General features: G+C 31.7%; 1 long non-coding RNA gene across 2 annotated transcripts; it reads right to left on the reverse strand.

Annotated features, from left to right (window-relative positions):
* Positions 1–507: 507 nt before the first annotated feature.
* Positions 508–23,046, reverse strand: LOC127730875 (uncharacterized). Of its 2 annotated transcripts, none has more exons than XR_007995339.1 (5): positions 22,768–23,046; positions 17,249–17,359; positions 2,979–3,192; positions 1,951–1,974; positions 508–823 (listed from the first exon to the last, which is right to left on the reverse strand). It is a non-coding gene; the product is annotated as an uncharacterized LOC127730875 (long non-coding RNA). The 2 variants fall into 2 exon arrangements; XR_007995338.1 differs by having other exon boundaries at positions 22,748–23,046.
* Between the last annotated feature and the right edge of the window lie 1,804 nt (positions 23,047–24,850).

Raw genomic sequence — 24,850 nt, forward strand, 5'->3', positions numbered from 1 at the left:
GACTAGTGGAACAACATTGACTAAATTATCATTACATTTACAATGGATGTTACATACAAGGTTCACAAGTAGGACTGTGTGGACTAAATCATCTTCACATTACGTTCTGATGTTACATGTAAGGTTTGCTAGTGGGACTGGGTGGATTAAATTGTCTTTATATTACGTTTTGATGTTACATGTAAGGTTGGCTAGTGGGACTGGGTGGACTAAATTGTCTTCACATTACGTTTTGATGTTACATGTAAGGTTGGCTAATGGGACTGGGTGGATTTAATTGTCTTAATATTTACATTGGATGTTACAATAAAAAAGTCAATATGAATCGCTGGATATAATTACGTTCAAGAGTTTTTTATGAACAAAGTTAACAAAAAGGTTTGATATAGAAGTAAAATTTACAGTGGTATGATGCAATATAAAACGCCGTCACAATTTGAACGTTTTTTTTTTTTTATAGATTAATGTAAGTGTGATGTGTTGTACTAAGCAACGAAAAAAACCAGCTTAATTGATGTTAATCTATTTCCTCAACAAGAAAAACAACAGTGTTAGTATACAATTATTTTGAACATTATTTCTTATTGATACATTTTTCCAGACAAGCAATAGACCTCTTTGCACAGGATGAACATTGTTGAGCTTCGCCGAATTCGTCATGTTTCTTAGGACACATATAAAACTCTCGACATTTCTCGAAGTCCATAGAGCAAAGTTCCCAACATTCCGTCTCTACATCCGGTTGCGATCTTGTAATTGACTTTCCATGTATTTGAGCGACCATTAGTGTCACGAAGAATACCAGTAGAGCTGTTCTTGTCATCTATAAAGTAAGATAAAAACATAAATTACTTATTTGCAACTAAGTTCGTCTCATTGCAAACAAAACTTACACAACTGCGATAAATAATGATCTCCGACCATTTATAGCATTACAATATTACAATATTTTGAGCTTAAAGACGTTAATTAGTTTGTTTTGCATAAACATTCTGACATCCGATCTATTTGTCAAAACAGTAATGATAAATTATCTTGTAGCTGTGGCCTTTTATCTTTTCTCCGCGTGAAATGAATATATATTTTTTCGTTATCACACAGAATGGAATTTGATATGAAAAGAGACAATTTGGTCGGCGTATAGTATGATGCAATATAAATTCTGTAGATTGACAATTAATTAAAGGCCATGTTACAGACTTCTTTTTCTCCGTCACAAATATTGTATTATTTCGAATTTTGAGATGCATTATCATTTATTCGATCTATGAAAGACGATCAAGGATAGGGTGTCTTGTACAAAAATAAACAAAAGTCATAATATACTAACTGGAGTCTCATTTTTTTTTGTTTCAGTCCGCGTCTCAGCTGATGACGAGTATATTAGTATAGCAAAATAGGTCGTATAGAGGATTTAACCGTTAGATAAATAGGTGAAACAACTAGCCAATTGTCCGTTTATTATAATACTGAAATAAAATAACTGGAGTTGATCAAAACTCTTTATTTCGAAATAACTGTTTATCATATCGCTTAAAGTCTCTAATAAGCGGGATATCGTACAGCTCAGTCCATATCTTATGTATGAAAATGAATACAATCATGGTTGCCATGTGTTAATGTTTTCCAACTTGTTGTTATCAGTTGTTTCAGTTTTTGAAATATTGCGATTTGTCGAACCACCTTTCCTGTCGATTCAAAGTACGAACATATAAATATGTCATTTAAATAATCTAAATTAATCAATAAAACACAAGTAAGTTTGCTTCGTATATATCAATAAGACTATCTTGACGAAAAATGCATACCGACTGATTTACGAAATGAGTTAGCTACAAAATGCACCATATATATATATATATATCTATATTTACAATATTTATTGATAAATACACATCTACCTTTTTCGTACAATTTTGCCATTATGATAATTCAGGTGCTCAGTCTTACCTTTATAGTTTCCCTTTCAAATACCTGAAAATGAATCAGTTGTTCGAATTTATATACGGTCTATGTAGCCTCAGTGGAATTTTATAAATCTAATAGGAATTTTAATAACGAAATTTTAATAGAATTTGATTTCTAGATAATTATCAAATTGTAGAAGCCCGAAGCAAGATGAATTGTAAATTTGTTATTCAAATTGCTGTTGTTTCCATTAGTCAAGTGATAATACAAATAATTGGATTTAATCATAAATAAATGTTGATCAAAAATTGTCCTCCGTGTTCATTAACTTAGTACTCAACAAACTTTTTATGACGATTTGGTTGTCTTTGTCAACAGAATGAGGTTGCCCCAAAATATATGTTTTAGAGATACACTTATATATTAAATCTGTAAAAGACATTGATATTTTATAGTGTGTCTTTTTATGTTGTGATGTAACAATATTATTTCAGGTTAGGGTGAAGGTTGGCGCCTGTTAAAACTTTAAACCCGCTGCATTTGTTTGCACCTGTCCTAAGTCAGAAACCTGTTGTTCAGTGGTTGTCGTTTGTTGATGGTTTATAATTGTTTCTCGTTTTTCGTTTTTTATATATATTAGACCGTTGGTTTTCCTGTTTGAAAAGTTTTACACTAGTCATTTTGGGGACCTTTATAGCTTGCTGTTTGGTGTGAGCCAAGGCTCCGTGTTGAAGGCCGCGTACTTTGACCTATAATGGTTTACTTTTACAAATGGTGACTTGGATGGAGAGTTGTCTCGTTGGCACTCATACCACATCTTCTTATATCTATGACGAATTATGAATTTTTGTATGACGAAACTTTGTTTTACTTGCAAAAAAAAAAGTCATTGATGCTTCTTGCGGTCAAAATAATAACCAATACGAGTTGCAATACCTTTCAATCAAGAAAATGTTGTAACAGAGAGGATGTAAAGATGGTCGATAAGATATCTAAAAGTTTTTAATTTGTTTAGGAATAAATACCGTATATTGCCCTCAATGTTCCAAGGATTAAACATATATACAAACCGACAAACCAAAACACGACCCTCGTCTTTTAAACTTTTTTCAGCTTTGTTGGAAAATGACCTTATAGTGATTAAAAAATCAGGGGATTACGCACTACCACTTTCTAAACTAATTCACACTAAATATATTGTACACAGTATAAAATCCTTCTGAAGTTCGTGCGATTTCTTGACGTCGTCCATATGCTTGAATATCGATGAAATAATCCATATATCTGAAAGTTTTAAAAAAAATGAAAACAACACTTTCAAGAGATTTTAAGTTGATTATTTTTTTACAAATAGTGACTTATTTAGAGGATTGCGATTCAATAATATTTAAGCAAATTTTCGATATTTTGTTATAGTTCAGCCTGTCCAATTTTACAAAATCGTGCAATTTGTCCATTTACTATTCCTTTATCTGAAAGGTCGCTCACTCTTGTTTAGGATTTTAAGCTATCAAATTAATTACCATATAAATATCATATAAAAGAAACTATACTAAATTAAAATCATACTAAATAGTTTTGTTATACACATATGCACTTTAACGGTACTACAATCTGTCGATACCTTTATTTTGGCATTGCACAAGGTCGTGTTTTTCTCGGACTGTTAATGACGTCTTTACACTAAATCCATTGGATGTTGGATGTGTACTGATTGATATCTTAGTCTTAGATACATGATTTTTTGTTATTAGTTGTCATCGGCTTAGAACTAGCTGTCAGTAACTTCGAGTACTCTCAGATCTGTACTTAGTCCCCTTTTTGTTGTTAGGGGTGAGGGATTGATAAATACCCTGCCACGTCCGGTCTGTGTTTTTGTTTGATTGTTCTGCTTTGTATCGATCTGATGAGTTTAGCCTTTTTCAGCTGATTTTTATAGTTTGTTCTAATGTTGTGCTTTTTCACCACTGTCCCAGGTTAAAGGGAGGGTTGAGCGCGTCACATTTTTATGTGCCTGTCCCAAGTCAGGAGCCTGTAGTTCAGTGGTTGTCGTAGGTTCATGTCGGTCATATTTGTTTTTCGTAAATTTTTTTTTTTATAAATATGGCCGTTAGTTTTCTCGATTGAATTGTCATATTTTTTATGTCGGGGCCTTTTATAGCCGACTATACGGTATAGGTTTTTTTCATTGTTGAAGGCCGTGCGATTGCCTATAATTGCTTACATACTCTTCACTTGAACTTTGGTGGATAGTTGTCTCATCGGCATTCACACCTCATCTCCTTATTTTCATTGTATCTATACTATGACTGTCTATAGGAGTAATATATATTCTTAAGCTTGCTATTCATGTTTTATCCGTCTGAATCGGTAAACAAAACTGTGAGTAATATTTATCCTCAAGTATTGTATTCCGATTCCTTTTTTTATAAAACACGTGTAATTATTTTCAGGTTATGTAATTGTCATACGGTCTGTGCTACGTTATTAGAAAGCATACAACATGTTTTACTATAATACAAATAATAACAATAAATGGCGTACAAGTTAGCATCTATAGGTCACCGTTCGGCTTTTAGCAATGAGCAAAACCCTAACCGCATAGCAAGCTATAAAAGGCCTCGTAAACAAATTCAAATGAGAAAAACGGCCTGATTTATGTGCAAAGCAATAAACGAAAAACAACCACTTAATTACAGGTCTTGACTTCGGACAGGCACATACAAAGTTTGGCGGGTTATAGATGTTAGCGGACGCCCTACCCTCCCCTAAACTGGGACAGTGGTGCAATAGAACACTAGAACAAACTGTACAACACAATTAACAAAAAACAAATATATGTTCAATAGCAACAAACGACAACCACTTAATTACAGGCTCATGACTTGGGACAAGCACATACAGAATGTGACAGGGTTAAACATATTTGCGGGGGCCCAACCATCCCCCAAACAGCACAACATAAGAACAAACTATAGAAATCAGTTGAAAAGCACAAAAACATATAACAACAAGAATGTGTCCATAGTACACGGATGCTCCACTCGCACTATCATTTTCTATGTTCAGTGGACCCTGAAATTGGTGTCAAAACTCTAATTTGGCATACAAATTAGAAAGATCATATCATAGGGAACAAGTGTACTAAGTTTCAAGTTGATTGGACTTCAACTTCATCAAAAACTACCTTGACCAAAAACTTTATCCTGAAGCGACCAAAAAACTTTAACCTGAAGCGGGACGGACGGACGAACGGACGAATGGACGCAAAGACCGAAAAACATAATGCCACTAGGTGGGGCATAAAACACTAAAGGCACAAAGTACAGATCTGAGAGTACTCGCAGTTACTGAAAACTAGTTCAAAACCAAAAACAACTATTAGTAATAAAAATATCACGTAAGACTTAAATATCTATCAGTACACACCCAACTTGCAATGAATTTAGTGTAAAACATCATTAACAGTTAGAGAAAAATATGATCTTGTGCAATGCCTAAATATAGGTTTCGACAGAATGTAGGACCGAGAATGTTCAAATAACAAAAACATTTATTAGAGTTTTAATTCATTGCTTTATCTATTTAGGCTTAGCTTTTAAAAAAAGAAAAAACTTATAATTTCCGTTTTATAACCAAAGATTGCACTGTAAAACAAAGGGAAGTACCTCCTCAATTTGCGACAGAATACAATTAACTTAAACAATGTTTATGGTAAAGTTTCTATCACCATACAACAAAAAAATGACAAACAAATAAAAAACGACTGCATAATTATTGTATTTGAAAGTATTTTCGTTCAATTGTTGTAGAGTGGGCATTATTAAAATTTAATTCATTACCATGGTGATCTTCGTTTAATGTCAAATAAAGTATAATTTAATTACTTTTGATAGTTACCGTTCAATGCCAATAGCTATAAACAGGTGATATCCTTATTGCAATGTATAATGCAAACGATAACGTAATTGATATTGGACAGGAATAAAATACTGATCTTAATACAGTGTTACACGTTAAGCTAATGGTCTTGAAATATAGCTACAAAATGAAACATTTAAATTCTATATTTACCATTACTATTACTACAATTATCATTTAGGTTTTTTTTTCATATAATTTTGCTATTGTGAAAACTTATTTCATAAAGAATATTTTTTATTTATACTTGTATACTGTCAATGTATCATCAACTGAACTATACTTGATACACAAAAGAAACGCACCATCTCTATTAATTTCTTTGGAGTTAAAATTTCGATTGCATGTAATTTCTGTTTATCAAATCTCCATTGTCGCCACTAGAATGAAAATGTCTCTTTAAATTCTGCATTAATTCCAAGGTTATACTTAAAATATTATTGATTTCAACAAATTTGTGGCAAAAACAAGATATTCTGAAACTAACGTGTATAATTAGATGTGGTGCATTATTTCTGTTGTTAAGTATATGATAAATATAATAGGAATTTTGATCATGCAATTTTAATAGAATTAGATTTGCAGATAATCTTCAAATTGTAAAAGCCCGCAGCAAGATAAACTGTAAACTTAACAATTGTTGTTCAAATTGCTGTTGTGGCAATTAGTCATGTGATAATACAAATAATTGGAATTAATCATAAATAAATGTACATTGGAAATTGTCCTCTGTGTTCATCTACTTTCTACCAAACAATCTGCTTGTTATAACTATTTAGTTGCATTTTTTAACAGCTAAAACGAGGGGCCCCAAAATGTATTAAATCAACACAGTTATATATTAAATCTGTTAAAAAAAAAACATGTGGAATTTTGGTATCCTTAAAGCTTGATGTAAATGTTTTGTGCGTCTTGTGAACCAGTAAACAAAAATATGAGTCATATGTATCCGTAAATTTGAAAATAAGGAGATGTGGTATGATTGTCAATGAGACAACTATCCACCAGAGTTAAAACGAAGTGGATGTAATAAATTATCGGCAAACATACGGCCTACAATAATGAGAAACCCCATACCGTATAATCGGTTAAAAAAGGCCCCAACATGAAAAATTGGAAACAATGCAAACGAGAAAACTAATTAATAACAAAATAATTTACGAAAAACTTATATGACAGACATGAACCAACGACTACCACTGAACTACAGGCTCCTGGGACAGGCACAAAACAAGCTTGATATTTATGCATTTTGTTCCATGTTGGTAACGAGTAAATAAAATTGTCAGTAATATGTATCCATAAAGCTTGGTGTTTCTATTTTGTATTATGTTATGTGATCAAAACTGTTAAAGGAAATGTGAAATATTAAGTGAGTACTTTACATGGGATTTAATTGTCTTCCCTCTACGATTCCTTAATGTAACAAGTATATTTAGTTCCGGACTAGACGGATAGACACTATATATACCGGTTGCTTTGTCTTTAGTTTTCTATGTTGTGTTTTGTGTACTACTGTGTGTCTGTTTGTCTTTTTTCTTTTTCAGACATGGCGTTGCATGTCAGTTTATTTTCGACTTATGAGTTTGAATGTCCCTTTGGTATCTTTCGCCCCTCCTTTTCAGACAGAATGCGATTAATTTAGAATAACATGAGTTGTAAGTTTACTCTCAACATCAACAAACTGTTGATTATGAATTATAAATTTTGTCATAAACACTCGTTAGATGATTTAATGGAAAATCAATTATCAACAACGTTGTCTTTGCGAGAGGGCGGTGTCAAATGTTGTCAACGTTACATGATTATTACATTGCCTTTTAGTTGACAATTATCTTGCAAAAACAGGAGTCTAAAATAAAAAAAAAAGAACTGTATATTAAGTTCAAAAGTATTTTCGTTATTTTTTTTCTGGAGTCATACAGCCGTGCAGTGGCATCATAGAATTTCCGTTTATTTACCATGGTAGATATCGTTTGATGTCAAATAAAAATATTGACTAATGAGTTTTGGTGAACCTTTAAATAGCTGTCCAATGCCTATAGCTACATGTGTTAGCAGGTGGTTCCAATTGACAATACAGATAAAAACATAGTTGACACTGGACGACAATACTATACTGATCTTCACCACACATGCAATTACATTTGTTCTTTACTTATCTCAATATGTTCTACAAACATTTATCGAATATCTAAATTTATTGTCTTCAATATATCTAAGTGTAAATAATTTATTATAACCTTATTAAGAGACATTCAGAAAAGCGACATACTTTATATTACTTTAGCATGTGACCAATTATATATTATATTCGATAAGCGATAGAAACTTTTTTACATAGTATTTAGTAGTTAAGAAATTGTTTTCTGGTAAAATGGAGATTTCAACTGATTTCTATAGTTTGTTCTTATGTTATACTATTACACCACTGTCCCAGATTAGGGGGGGTTGGCGCCTTCAAACTAGTGTAACCTCGCCACATTCTGTATGTGCCTGTCCCAAGTCAGGAACCTGTAATTCAGTGGTTGTCGTTTGTTGCTGTGTATCATATTTGTTTTTCGTTCATTATTTATACATAAATTAGGCCGTTAGTTTTCTCGTTTGAATTGTTTTACATTTGTCATTTCGGTGCCTTTTATAGCTGACTCTGTGGTATCGGTTTTGCTCATTGTTGAAGGCCGTATGGTGACCTATAGTCGTTAATTTCTGTGTCATTTGGTCTCTTGTGGAGAGTTGTCTCATTGGCAATCATACCACATCTTCTTATATTTTATTTAACTCACTTCAAACGGTGTTCGATCGTCCATTACATCTAAGAGACGTCCGTTCTATGGACATAACTTAAACTTTACTTAAGTATCTGCGACTCTTTTCACAAAAAATCTTACGATTAAAATTGATCGTAAGCTATACTAAAATGTATATGACTTACGAGTATTTTTACTCTTAAGATTTTTTGTGAAAAGAGCCGCAGACCTATAAGATGTAAGAGACGTCCGTTTTGGACATAACGTATAATATTACATATCCAAATCAGTTTAATAGTTATTCAGTTAAAAGAGGATACATAGAAAAGAAATTATCTGTCATTATATCATAGACTATTTGTATTTAGAAAACCATTGTAAAAACTATCCTCTAAATAAATCTACTTATTTCAAATATTTACATTTCTGAATATTTTCCTTGTTGTCTCTTCCTTTTATTTAGAGACAAATTTTTATTATTTTTTTTTTTATAGATAGAAAATCTATTCTATTATTTATACCAGATTTAATTGTATCAACCAAAATGCCAAAATCAAACCAATCATCTGTAAAATTTGGTTATTGGAATATAGGTGGCTTATTTTCAAAGGGCATGAATAAAGCAGAGGATCCCCTTTTTCTGAAACATATAGAGAATTACGACATTGTTTTTTTAGTCGAAACTCATGTGGGATATAATTCCCAAATACACAATATTGGTAAATTTCATTATCATCCAATATGTAGAAAATTATCAAATAATAACCGTCATTTTGGGGGTATAGCAATTCTACAGAAAAGTCACGTTAAACCTCATGTCAAAATATTGATTAACAGTAATCCAGATTATCAATGGATTAAATTAGAAAAATCCTTTTTTGGATTTAAAAGTGACCTATTTATTTGTGTACTGTACAACCCCCCTGTTACGTCTAAATATACCCAAGAACTCTCTTCTGATGTTTTTGAATGCATAGAAAAAGATATCTTTCAGTATAAAAAAATGGGTGAAATTTTGTTATGTGGAGATTTTAATGCCAGAATAGGCTCTGAAAATGACTTTATAGTAAACGATGATTCAAAATTTACTCCAATTTTTGATACATACCCTACTGACAAAAACATTATGACAAGAAAAAGTCGAGACCAAAAAATTGATCAAAGAGGCAAAGAAGTTTTGGATTTTTGCATTAGTAAACAAATAAGAATTTTAAATGGCAGAGTTCTTGGTGATACATTTGGTAATTTTACTTGCTATACCCCCAATGGTGCAAGTGTGGTTGATTATGTTGCTGTGTCGGAAGAAATTCTTGAAAATGTACTGTATTTTAAAGTATCCAGATTTATTCCCACATTATCTGATTGTCATTGTAAACTTGAGTGGGAATTATCTGCAAAATATTGTGTTCCTGGAAAAAATGATATTCCAATCCAGTTGAAAAATATGACACCTAATTATATCTGGACTGACTGTTCAGCAATAAAATTTCAAGAAACACTTTCTTCAGATACACTACAAAACTACATACTAGAATTCAACAACAGCACAATTCAATTTACTCAGACATCAGTAGATGAAGCATCATCAAAACTTTCAAACATCTTTTTATCAGCAGCAAATCTATCACTTAAACGACCTTTAAAAAAACACACAAACAAACAAAAAAACAAAAAGTGGTTTGACGCAAGTTTACAACAAGCTCGAACTAACTTGCTTAATTATGGAAAAATTTATTCAAGATTTCCATATGATCCAATTATCAAAAATCACTTTTATAAACTGAATCGTGAATACTCCAAACTAAGGAAATATAAATACAAACAATACAAACAATCATTGATTAGTCAGCTGGACTCCTTGCACGAAGAGAATCCAAAACTGTATTGGAACTTAATTAATGAACTACAGGAAAAAAATGAAACTAAAAAAAAATGTGGAGTACAACCATCAACTTTGATATCACATTTCCAAAAGTTGTCACAACTGAAAGGTGAATTTCAAAGTAGATATACAGAGCTATGTGAAAAACTGAAACAGTTAGAAAACTCAAAATGTTTCAACGAGTTGGACTCCGTTATCACTGAGTCTGAAATATCCAAAGCCATTTCACACTTAAAATGCAATAAATCATCAGGCTTGGATAACATTAGTAATAATATGATAAAGAATGGACAGACTTTCCTTTTAAAAAGTTTTCAACAGATGTTTAATACTTGTCTGTCTTCAGGTATATACCCAACATCTTGGGCTGAAGGTTATATTACACCAATTTTTAAAAGCAACGATACAAGTGACCCTAACAATTATAGAGGAATAACAATAACAAGTGCAATTGGAAAGCTTTTTAATAGAATATTAAGTCTAAGACTGGACAAATTTCTTCAGGAACATAATATTATACATGATAGTCAAATTGGATTCACAAGGAAAGCCAGAACTGCAGATCATATGTTTATTTTAAACTGTCTTATTAACAAATACTGTAATTCAAAAGAAAGTAGACTGTTTGCCTGTTTTGTTGATTTTCAGAAGGCTTTTGATACTGTTATACATACAGGGATCAAGATTAAACTACTAGATATTGGGGCTGGGTCTTATTTTTATAACATTATTAAAAGTATGTATGAAATTAGCAAATCATGTGTCAAAATTCAAAATCAAGTAAGTGATTTTTTCCCATTAGATATTGGAGTCAAACAAGGTGACAACCTCAGTCCGAATTTATTCAAGATATTCATAAATGATTTGCCCAGATATTTGTCAGATACTAGAGACCCAGTTAATGTCAATGACAAAGATCTACATTGTTTAATGTATGCTGATGATATTGTTTTATTATCTACATCAGCTGAAGGACTACAAGAAAAGCTGGGAATGCTTGATAAATTTTGCAAAGATTGGTGTCTCAATGTGAATACTAATAAGACAAAGGTGCTGATTTTCAACAAGGCAGGCAGACATGTAAAACAGATATTCACATTTCAGAATATAAATCTGGAATGTGTTTCAAAATACAAATACCTAGGTTTATATTTAAGCTCATCTGGTTCATTCAGTTATGCTCAAAATGAACTATACAAAAAATCCCTGAAAGCTCATTTCAAATTAAGGAAAGATCTTTTATCACTTAATCCTGATGTAAAAACAAGTATTCATGTTTTTGACCACACTGTAAAACCTATTTTATTATATGGTAGCGAAATATGGGGGATGTTTAATTCTCTTTCCTCTAAATGTAAGAAGGAAGATATATCTTTTGAAAAATTATATTCAGGTTTACCCTGTGAGAAACTTCATATAAAATTTTGTAAATTTATACTTGGGGTACACAAGAAAACAACAAATGCTGCAGTGTTATCTGAACTTGGAAGATTTCCAATATATTTTAATATTATAAAAGGAATGTTATTGTACTGGTATAGATTAGAGAATTTAGGTAATAATTTTCCTCTATTAAAAGAGGCATATACACAATCAAAGACACTACATCACATGAATATAACATCATGGTATGGTTCAATAAATGTTGTTTTTAAAATACTTGGTATTGACTATACAAATGCCATAAATGCTCCATTTTGTGAATCCTTATACAAATTTAAGAAATATATACAAACCAAGCTATCAATATTGTTTATTAGCTGTTGGAAAAAACAAATAGATAAATTTTCAGACAGTAAACTGAAAACCTACCTTTTATATAAAACAAATTTTGGTTTTGAAAAATATCTAACATTGATCAAGAATTTTGAACTTAGAAGAAGTTTTACTAAATTACGTGTATCTTCTCATAGATTACAAATAGAATTAGGTAGATATCAGGGTATTCCCCGAATTAACAGAATATGTAATAAATGTTCTTCCAATACTGTCGAAGATGAGGCTCATTTTCTATTTGATTGTAACAAATTTGAGGATGATAGAAATTGTATGTTAGCTAGTATTGCACAATATAATTCTTATTTTAATCATATGAACAGTCAAAGCAAAATTATCTGTTTATTTAGTGTAGAAAATGTTGAGTTACTTAAAATAATATGTAATTTTATATACAAACATCTTCCTTAGTGAAGATTAGTTAAAGGAAATCTATGTGTGTATATACATTTGATTGGACATAGAAAATTATATTCATCTGAATATCACAAACATACTAGCCGATTAAAAAAAAAAATAATTGTTAAGATATATTATTTATTCAAATGTTCTCTTATATCCTTGAGGCATCGTCCCCTGGTATCAACTGCATTCAAGTTACCTATGATGCTTCCTTGTTTGCTTTTGATACAGGTAGGAAAGAGACATTTACACACATTTTACATGCCTATGGCCCATAAGGTATCGCCCCCTGGTGTCAGCTGCCTTTAGGAAACCATAATGCTTTCCTATTTGCTGCTGACACAGGATGAGTCATGGACATGTTTAATTTCTACTTTCTTTTTGGCTAATTATTATATATTTAATTGATCCAACTTTTTGTGTACTATACATATGTGGATATCTATTTTTCTTTTTTTCTTTTTGGGCTGCTTGTTTGTTATCTATATCAACCACACTTGCAATAAAATGCATTAGTATTAAAAAAAAAAAACATACTATAGATTCTTTATCTACGTATTCTTTAAGAACTTAAATAGTTCTCGTTTAACTTTTTTTTTTTTTTATCTCATTGTTTGTATTGTATTATGAAAAAATTATTGATGTTGTAATGTTTATGCCCTTTGGGGCCCATAATTGGAAATAAAAATATCTTATCTTATCTTATCTTATCATATGGTTTGATTTTTCTTTTTTCTCATTGATTTATTTGGTTACGTGTTTCCCAATATATATTTTGTATTTTTTTTTTACTATTAGGACATATTGACTCGACGTTGCTATTTTTAAAAATAATATTGACTCCATGTTACTAAAAATAGAAACATCGAGGCAATATCATTTCCAAAAATAGTAACATCGAGTCAATATCATGTTCAAACTTAAACTATTTAAATATGTAATATATAAATTAAGGACTTTCACTCAGTCAATACGTTATATATGGACCTATTTGATTATATTGAACGTTGGACTTCGTCCTTGATCAATATAATCTGAACAGGTCCATATATGACGTATTGACCTCGTCAACAGTCCATAATTGATAACTATACTTAAGTATCGGACCAATTATATGTAATAGACGTCCGTTCTATGGACATAACTTAAATAAATTGTAATTTACTTAAGTATCGAACCTATTACATTCGAGTGAGGTCCGTTCTATGGACATATCTTATACATTACTTAAGTAGCAGACCTTTTATATGTAAGAGACGTTTCTTCTATGGATATAACTTATACTGTACGTTAAAAGTATTTGACCTATTAGATGTAATAGACGTCCGTTCTACGGACTAAATTTATACTTTATTTTTACGTATGTATCGGACCTTGTAGATGTAAGAGACGTTCGTTCTATGGATATAACTTAAACCGTACTTAAGTATCGGACCTATAAGATGTAAGAGACGTTCGTTCTATGGACTAAATTTATGCTTTACTTATGTATCGGACCTTAAAGATGTAATAACGTCCGTTCTATGGATATAACTTATACCGTACTTAAGTATCGGACCTATAAGATGTAAGAGACGTCCGTTCTATAGACTAAATGTATGCTTTACTTATGTATCGGACCTATTAGATGTAACAGATGTCTGTTCTATGGACATAACTTATACTGTACTTAAGTATCGGACCTATAAGATGTAAGAGACGTCCGCTCTATGGACATAATTTATACTTTACTTTAGTATCGGACCTACTAGACATACATAGCATACATTTGTAATGGGCGACGGATCAAATTTAACATTTTAGATATTTTAGCTGTGATGTTTTCTGGTAAACGGGAGATAATCCGATTTGAATCTTGTTCCATCGTGCGATTACATATATACTATACTAGAACACATCCGCGAAATCGCGGTTAAAAGTATGTAAACTGTTGTAGGATGATTTTTTGTAAAAGATTTTATGACTGGAGAATTTCAGGAAAGGTATCAAAAGTCATAGGTACTTGGGAACAGGACAATTTGTTTTAGCCCTCCCCCTTTTTTCCAAAGTCCATTATTTTTTTTTTCTATTAATTTCAATTATTTTCGCGTTTTTCTGTATACTATGAACATACATAAACTATAAATAAAGTGTATTTGATATTTACTATCAATTCGAAATTTACTATCCACGGCTCTCTATATAATATATCAGTGACTGCAGTGGATAGTAAACTTGGAATTGATAGTAAACATCAAATACACTTTATTTATAGTATATGTATGATCATAGTATACAGAAAAACGCGAATATAATTGTCCTGTCCCCAAGTATTTATGACAATTATGTGTAATTTTAAAACAGTCCATAACGGAAGTCTTGTCTATGACTTAAAAGTCCGTCCGATGACGGAAACAATATCCGGACGCCTTTATTTTCGTTTTCCTCCAAAAATATATCAAACTGAATAATCATAAGCGAGGATGACAAATGCGACTATGCATGGTACCTATAGGACACAGAGGCATGACGATTAATTTATTGTGGACGGGAGAGAAGCGACACACAAAATGAGGTCTTCTCATTTAAATATATAGAGGAAGGAAGAGAAGCGACACACAAAATGAGGTCTTCTCATTTAAATATATAGATTCGTATAGTGTAGGAAAATATACAAATTATTTGACGAGCTTTAGAAACTGAGAGAAAAGCGAGGCTCGCCGATCTTTTCTATTGTTTCGTAGCGAGTACAAACATATTTTATAATTTTCTACACTGTAGATTAAGGAATATTGTTTATATCCTTCAATTCAATATTGAGCTTAAACGTATAGATTTTTTCCATCCCAATGGTTGAATTTGTTTTTGAATGAAATCGACATGACTTAAACGCGGACCACAATGAGGACCCCAAGTTGAACTATAGTGTAAACTGTAATTTGAACATATGGTATGCTCGCAACAGAAGCAGGATACCAGGAGACTATAAACGTTTATCGCTTCATGTTTTCTGTCAACCTGTATTTGTATACTAGAAAGGTCGTTTGCAGGATAAAAATGTTAGTTATTCCCGGTCTACAGCATGAAATACATGGCATGCTGAATTTACTGGTTTACTTAAGCACATCAAACAGTGATAGTTTTTAGTTTTTAGTAGTGAAAAATATAGTTATATTCAAAATACTTCAAGGGGAATAATTTCTGAGGTACAGATGCTGCTACCGAGTGCCAAACGGAATGAGAGGTGGAAAAGTTAATTATAAGGTCAAGTATCTTTTATTCTTCGTTCCGTGTCTCGCTCTTCTTTCGGGGTTAATGGAGCATAACCTAAGGCGAGAAATTTTCTACATAAAAAAATATTTCCGTGCAGAGTTTTTTTTAAATGTATTTTTGTAACATGAATGAGTTTTGTTTGAAATGGCACTGCGCATCATGTAAATATGAGACTACCACTAAATAATAACTTATATATAAATATGATGTTGCTTCTCCTAAAGTCTATAAAATTCTATGTTAACATGTGAATACATTTGTTTTAACTTCTTATATGCTTCTTGTCATGTAATATAGAATTATTTTTACATTCGAGACGGAATCATGAACACCAAATGTTTCTTCATGAGAAATGTCAAATCAATGAATAATGAAGACATGCTGTCAACGGGCACCAAATAATTTGTACATCAACGATATCCACCCGCTTTTGGGGCCTCAGTGGCCACGTGGTCTAAATACTAGTAGTTCATCTACTGTATTTCTAGACTGTCAACACTATAGGTTGTGAGTTCGATCCCCGCACGTGGCAGGTGCAATAGACTCCAATTTTAATTGACTAGGATTGTCAGTTTTCCTGTAGAAGGTCGGTGGTTGTCATCGGGAACTCAACTTTCTCCACCAATACAAACTGGTCGCCACGATGTAGCCAACAGTGCTGTAAATGGCGTTCAACACCAACAATCAATCCTACATGATGTCTAAATCAATTCATGTATCAACATATAAAACTTACAGGTCAGCTACAGTCAGATTAACTTTTGGAAAATCAAAACAAGCGACTGTTTTTTGTCTTTGAATTTTAAGTGTACGACGAAACTTTTCATACATGTATGTAGAATGTCATAAAAATAAATAGAAAATTCAAAAGTTCTTTCAAGCTATTTAAAAGAGTTAAATGATGATGATGACGCTGATGACGACGACGACGCAATGTCCTTTGCATGTATAACGTAAAATTTTGTGTTTCTTTTCCACCTGATATTGGAAACTGTCTATATGGCCGAATGAAGTCTGGCATTTGTCACACGTGTATTTCTTGTTACTGAGTTTCATTTGAACTCGATGCACATAGTGTAAAATTGCGGCTCAAATATCAGTGTGGTGTTAATTCCGCCTTGTCGTATGGCGAGTTTGTGCGGACTAGCAGAATATAACTAGCATGGAAACTTCTCATAATACCCTTTTTGAAAAAAGCTACAAGCATACTAAGTAATACATGCTTATTATAAATATCTGTAGGTACATGTAAGCCTAGGTTTGATTTGATGAATTTAGCCTACTGGACACAATAATAGTTGTCGCTTTAATTGTGTTATTACTTTCTTTGATAAGAGTTTTTTTTTATTACAATTACCTTTTTCTGTTGTCCTGTATCAACATTTTCCATATAAAAATAAGGAGATGAGTATGTATAGTCAACGTCCTCGATCACAACTAACTCTTCTACTTCAAAAGAAACGTTCATCTGAAAAGGAAAATAAAAACGTGTGAGTCTCGTTATAATGACTGACGACGAGACGACTATAATTACACTCAAGAAAAGCCGCTGGATAACTAGTTTAATATATGGTCGTTGGTTAATGGTAAATTAAGTATCTTTGCACCATATGTGTTCTTCAACGAAGTCAATTAAGGGTTTGGGTTCCTCTGAAAAAAATCATTATAAATACCTTCTTATCTTACCTCCTATACATTTCTAGGAATATCATAATATAACACAAGGTACCCATCTTTAATTTTTTGAGAAATGACACCGGGTCGCCAACTTTCTCTATATTTCGATTCCGCGGTCGTCTTTCCAACTAAAACGTTTTTTTTTCGTAAATCTGCAATAAATAATCTACAAAATGGTGTCTGTCTATCTATGTTTTCGGAGTCGATCGTTATAGGCCTGCCAAGTAGGTTAACCGGAGCTAAATGAACGAAAAGAAACATAAAAAGAATAGTATTCATCCAAGGTCAACTGAGGGAGTTGGAACTTTAGTATCTAAATAATTTCTTAATTTATCAACTGTAAAGTTTAGAAAAACACTTCATAAATCGTATCATTACCATTGCTTTTCTTGATTAACCTACATTAGAAACGCTCAAACCTTAAATGACGATTATTGATTAACCTACAGAAGAAACGCTCAAACCTTATATGACGATTATTGATTAACCTACATTAGAAACGCTCAAACCTTAAATGACGATTATTGATTAACCTACATTAGAAACGCTCAAACCTTATATGACGATTATTGATTAACCTACATTAGAAACGCTCAAACCTTATATGACGATTATTGATTAACCTACATTAGAAACGCTCAAACCTTATATGACGATTATTGATTAACCTACATTAGAAACGCTCAAACCTTATATGACGATTATTGATTAACCTACATTAGAAACGCTCAAACCTTATATGACGATTATTGATTAACCTACATTAGAAACGCTCAAACCTTAAATGACGATTATCGATTAACCTACATTAGAAACGCTCATACCTTAAATGACGATTATTGATTAACTTACATTAGAAACGCTCAAACCTTAAATGACGATTATTGATCAATTTTAGCATTTGCTTATTATGTTGAAATTGATAATTAATAGACAAAAACTGTAATCAGCATAAAACGATCTGAAATACAAGTTCTATAATACTGATTGTATGTTTGATACCATAAATTGCTATCTCATTTCAGCATTATTGCGTATTATCTGGAAAATTGTTATGGTTATACCGAAACTGTTCCAGCCAAAACTGATCAGCAAAAATAAATCACAATGGTAAAAGGAAGGTGATAGTCTAAAATTTTGTAAATCGTAATAGATACAGAAAATCTGACAAGGCAAAAATGTTCGGAATATCAAGATCAACTGGCTTTTTATTTGTACCAAATAAGGATGAAAAATCAGAGCAATTATTAGGTCCACGAAATTAAAAAGAATAGGGAAACTACTTCAATCCTTTCAATAGTATTTTATTTCTATATAATCTGGACCCTTCAGTTCAGAAAAATCCGTTGTGATGACCCTACGGCGTCATAAACATGTTGAAATTGGCGTATTTGACCTCAAAGGCCATTTTACACATAGTTTTTGTTAAATAAGTTATGAACCAAGGCCTCACCCAAAAATATATAACTATAATATATAAATGACGATTTCTGATCAATTTAAGCATTTGCTTCTGAACTTGGAAATTATAATAGATAGACAGAATCTTAAATCAGCATATAATGATAATCAAAACAATACATACACTATAACAGCAAATATGACTTAAACCATAAATTTACGCCTTATAGAGATTATTGTTCGTAAATAAGAAATTTTCGCTTACCTTGCCACAAAAGCCATATGAGTTTTTCTCATTATTCGGCATCCGTCGTCCGTTTACTTTTACAACAGTTTAATGTATAACAACTGATTCAATTAGAACCAAAGTTGGTCCAATAGGGTGTCTAGTTTGAAAACATATGTCGAATAATTCCGGCTGCCAACAAAAATGGCCACAAAGATTAAAAATAGAACTAGGGGTAAAATGTAAGTAGTTGTTTGAATTCGCTTTATCTAGACTCAATTGGATTTCTGTGTCTCATTGGCAATCATACCACGCCTCTTTATTTTATAAAGTCTTTTATATTGAAATCCGTTATAAATAGATTAAATCTGGCATTGCTAACAATTAACAGAATGTCAAGATCTACACTTAGTAATACGGTCTATTTTGACCAACATTTCCTGACGACTGCAGTTATTGTTCTTGAATGACGTTTCAACCCATTTTTGTGTTTGTTGCTGAAACTTGTGTTATTTTTTTAACAGCGTTTGTGATTTTGACATGAACAATAGTAGACATTTAGCATTTGTTTTTCGGAATGTTTTACTCGATCTATATGTTTATGAGTTTGCTTATTTTGTAACAACTGTTGTAATTCCAGGAAAGAACATTTTCAAAGTCAAGGTCCCTAGTACAGGAGATCATTTGAAAAAAAATCTCCCGCCCGGATCAAACCAAAGAATTTTTAAACTTGTATCTTCTGTTTCTCAACCAGCCTCGCGGCATTTTTCACTGAGAACGTAGACTTGTTGACGGTTCTTTGCTTTTGCGCCAATTTGTATTTCATTTGCGCCAAAAAAATCTTTCATTTGCGCCACAAACCATATTTCATTTGCGCCAAAATAAAACATTTCATTTGCGCCAATAATACAGGTAAATATAGTGTAAAAGTAGTTTTATTCAAAAGAGACTTTAAATAATAACTTTAAAACACAGTCATCGTAACAATAATGAAAGCACTATACACTGATATGGTCGTAATTAGAACCTTTTCATAATAATGTTAAAACACAGTTCTGTTATAAATTAACGAGATCATAAAACCTAAAAGAAAGCACTTTACGCTGGAGTTAAACCAAAAGTTTGTTGTGACACAAGACTTGTAAGCATCGACTCATGTACACTGGATAACCTATATGTGTGGTTATAAAAAATACAGACTCATTTCCTCTATATAAAAATAAGGAGATGTGGTATGATTGTCAATGAGACAACTATCCACAAAAGTTCAAATGAAGTGGATGAAAGCAATTATATAGGTGACCGTTAGGCCTTCAAAAATGAGAAAAACTTATAATGTATAGTCGGTTATAAACAGCTGTTTGTCTCAGAATTGACAATGTCTATCTTGACACCCCAAACATGTGCACACTATATAGTTTTAAACCTAAGTGACTCTCAGTTTGATATTAGAAATGAGTATGAACTTTCTCAGTTATCCAGGAGGAATCCTCTAAAAAAATCTTGTTCACGATGAGCAATGAATTATTTTACTTTTCCATTTTATGATACCTGTAAAATACCGCAAATGTAGTTTTTACTTTTTTGGCGCAAATGAAATATAACCTTATGTTGCCCCTTGTTGACTCGGGCTTGAGATGTAGCGCGTTTAAATCAGACTCCATGTGTCAGTCTCGTTCAAAGCAGGGTATATTCATGTAATTTCATTAACCTTATCAACATCCAAACGGTACCATAAGCCACCTGACATTAAGCAATCAAAGTATTTTTTCAGACATTTTAACAAGGTAATTTTATGTTTTACAAATTCAGAGATCAAAATCGCAGAAGTCACTGAATGATGTTATCATCTATCATATTTATTTTGTAAAATTCCAAAAGGAAAGTAAAAATCAGAACTGATATCATTCCTTGTATTAATGTGCTGTAAACATTGTTAAATTGAATCGTAGAGATCATAATAATAAAAAACTACTTCATTTGTCACAAATGTCTTCAAAAATCGAGAGGCATCAACTTGTTTCTATTGATTTCATATTTTTACATGGTGTTCGTCGTATCTCCTGTTTAATTTAAAGGGCTGTTTGAAACAATGACATGCCGTCATTGCCATGTGTCCGAAAAAAAGATTTGAAAAGCCGGGAATTGGAGTTCAATTTGAAAAAGTGAAGAAGGTCATTGATTATGGAAGCGTCAAAATTGGCAGCCGATTCAGAATCTATTCTTAGTTTATTATGAGGTCAGATTGAACTCCGATTTGAGGAACATTGATCCTAGTCCAACATATCTATGCAAATTGCGTTATTCATTTATTCGTGAATTAATTGCTTCAATCTTTTTTTACATGCATTTATTTGCATATTGTTTTTATCATTTATTGTATATTTTTGATCAGTCATTACGTTCTTTGTTACATGTAATGAAACATGTAAATGATCTGCATGACATACATCAGACGCCTAATATCCCCAAGTACACTTGCTTAAAGTTTGATGTACAATTTATATGACTTTTTACGAAATCTTATTTCATAATTTACTAGTATATGCTTTCTTGATGATTCTATATTTCATGATGTACATATTTTGTTTTACCAAACTGAAGATTCTTTTTAAATCGTGTAAGAACGCATACTGTCTTATTGCGACGTAAAACTTGTTTTTCTTAATACACGATTACGGAGAAAAAAATGTTCATGGTAAATAACGACGATATTGGTAACCTTAACATATATACATCTTCCAACAATTTTGATCGGAATTATATTCATGTATAAATATACATGTATATTGGCAGGAATGAATTTCATAGAACGAGTATACAACTGATGGATTTGTCCTGAAAACATAGACGAGCACACTAAAGTTGCTGCGTTTGGAGGTGCCTTTACAAGAAACACGTGAGGCCGAATATTTGCACAAATAAAAGACAGGTTAATTCAAAATGATGCGGTATTTCTCCTGAAAGCTAAAAAATGTACGATATTCCTTATATACATTTCAATCCTTCTATTAAACATATAATATTATACATAAGATTCTCAAATAAATGCTTTTTATAAATATTAGACTTTGACCTTGAAACACTCCGTACTTTAACATTACGATTCTATGAAAGTCTTTGCTAAAGGAGAAAGTAAGAGGCATCGGATCATCAAAAAGTATACGGGCAGTAATTTAAAACATAAATGGCATTGTTAATGCTGTGCTTTTCATTCAAAAGAAATATTTTCCCAAAACAGGCAAACATTTTCAAACAAAAAATACAAATTTTATATTTGTCCACGATATTACAAATGTAAAGATCCCTTGGTTGGTACTTTCCATACATTTGTTGTAAAGTTTAATGTTTTTGTCTTAAAATATCGACTGTCTACAGAGACAAGAAGGCAAACTAATTATATTTAAGATAAAGATCGCAAAAAATCAAAGTAAAAAAGACTGATCTTGATTCATATCTTCATCAGGAACACTCAAAATTTACGGTAATAGGAAGGAAAGGAATTTTGTTGATGTATTAAGAAGTCCATTCAATCATCAGGAGTATACATACATGGTACAGTAATCCTTTACCTTTCGTCAAACAGGCTCATCTTGGTAAATGTACATGGCATTGTAATCTTGAGAGAAGAGCCATGTTTACTTTGCTGAATATGAATTACATCCGAATAAGAGTCGTCCAAGGCCATTTTTCAATCATATTTTACACTACAGATTTCTCAAAAGGAAAAACTGGTTATTCTTTCCAATAGGAATTAAAGAGTTTTGTCTAGATATCCTTCATACGGTAGTTATTTGGAATATAACGAGAGCATCTTCGTACAGCTCAATAGGGCATAATGTCAAAAGACGTTATATCATATTTCAAGGAATTTGAAGTTAAAAAAAACTGCCATTCATTTTATTATTAGACCAGTTTTTAAAATGCAAACAGCATGTTTGTTAATTTAATTAAACATGAAAGTGAAATACTAATGAAATATGCATGATGACAGTTCATGTTAATTTATCATACAATAATGAGATTCTTACATGTTTCTCATTTTAATAATTCTAATAATGTAAATTGTTTGTCCAACGTATGGTTGATACTATACACATTTTCTAAAATTTGTATTTTCTACTCTTTAATCATTATATATTACTGTACATTACTAATTAATTTAGGACTACAATGCTACTGCAATGATCATGTAGATATTTTTGGCAAAATGGAAATTAGCTCACCTCTGAAAACAAAACTTGCATATGTTAGCAATAAAAAATTGTTTTGGGGAACTACTGCTTTTGAGCCTTTTCTGATGATATAATTTTACGTTAAAGGTCAGATATAGAAGTAAGGAGGTGTGGTATCATTGCGAATGAGACAACTATCCACCAGAGTAAATATGATGTGGAATTAAGAAACTATATGTCACATAACGACCTTCAACAAAGGGAAAACCCATACCGCATAGCCAGCTATAAATAAAATGCCCCCACATGATCAAAACATACCTATTTAAAATCATATCATGAAAGATCATTGGATCATGAATAAAACAATATGAATAAAACATTACATTATTGTTGAAATTAAATTCCTGACGGATGTGCATCTCTTATCACGACTAATACAAACATGGGTCAAATAAAGTAATGAAAATGCATATCGGGTATTGAGAATGGTTGTCAGCTTTGACATGATAATTCATTATGATATATAACAAGGCATATCATTATCAAGTCAAATAAGTCAACATATTATCACCACATGTCATTTTCAAAGTAAAAGTAATTTATCTAGTAAGCTGACATCTGTTCCTGTACTTATACCATGTTGAAGGAAATACCACTCTTTCTAAAATCCACGAACAAAATTCTGCCTTGTATTTTGTCTCCTTCACTACGTTCGTCCGAATATAAAGTAATTATATTCTATGGCCTTCACATAGAACAACGTCCAAAGTAGATGTGCTACTCGCTACAACCTTTAATTCTATATCTTTTTTTATTATACTTCACGTTAAAATGTCATATTTTGATTGGCTAATACGAGGGTGTTAATTTACTCTATTACCCTTCATGGAGACGCTTGATCAAGTGTGCGCTTTATTAAATACGGATGGTTGTTATATGTACATGTACAAGACGGCATAGTTTATTACTTTGAATTTGAATTTGAAATTTAATCGACAGTAATAGCAGAACATTCAGTATAATAAATTAAATAACACATATCTCGAAAAGACATTGTCAACCTTGGCCTCAGTTGACAATGTTTTTCTCGGGGTAACAATCTGCTCTTTCACCCTCTCAGCTATGTGTTATTTATATAATATCAAATATAAAACATTATAATAATAATAATCAGAATTACGAATACAAATGCTCATTAAATTATGCGTCAATAAACGTGAATAGAAAAAGCTAGTATTTTTTATATTTTATTCTGACCATAGTGTAGAAAATCTATTGTATAGAAACATTATGGTACTACACTATATCAATCCTGGTATCTACGATGAGTTTATTTGCAGCAGATGTATTTGACCAAATAACGATAATTCTATGGAACAAGTACAATGAATATTTAAAGTTGTTGAACAAATATATGCATGATCTCATTTCGTTTTTATTATTTGATGCAATGCGTCTTTGTCTTTGAACGACACGT

The sequence above is a fragment of the Mytilus californianus genome, unplaced genomic scaffold (assembly GCF_021869535.1).
Source record: "Mytilus californianus isolate M0D057914Y unplaced genomic scaffold, xbMytCali1.0.p SCAF_2, whole genome shotgun sequence".
Taxonomy (NCBI): Eukaryota; Metazoa; Mollusca; class Bivalvia; order Mytilida; family Mytilidae; genus Mytilus; species Mytilus californianus.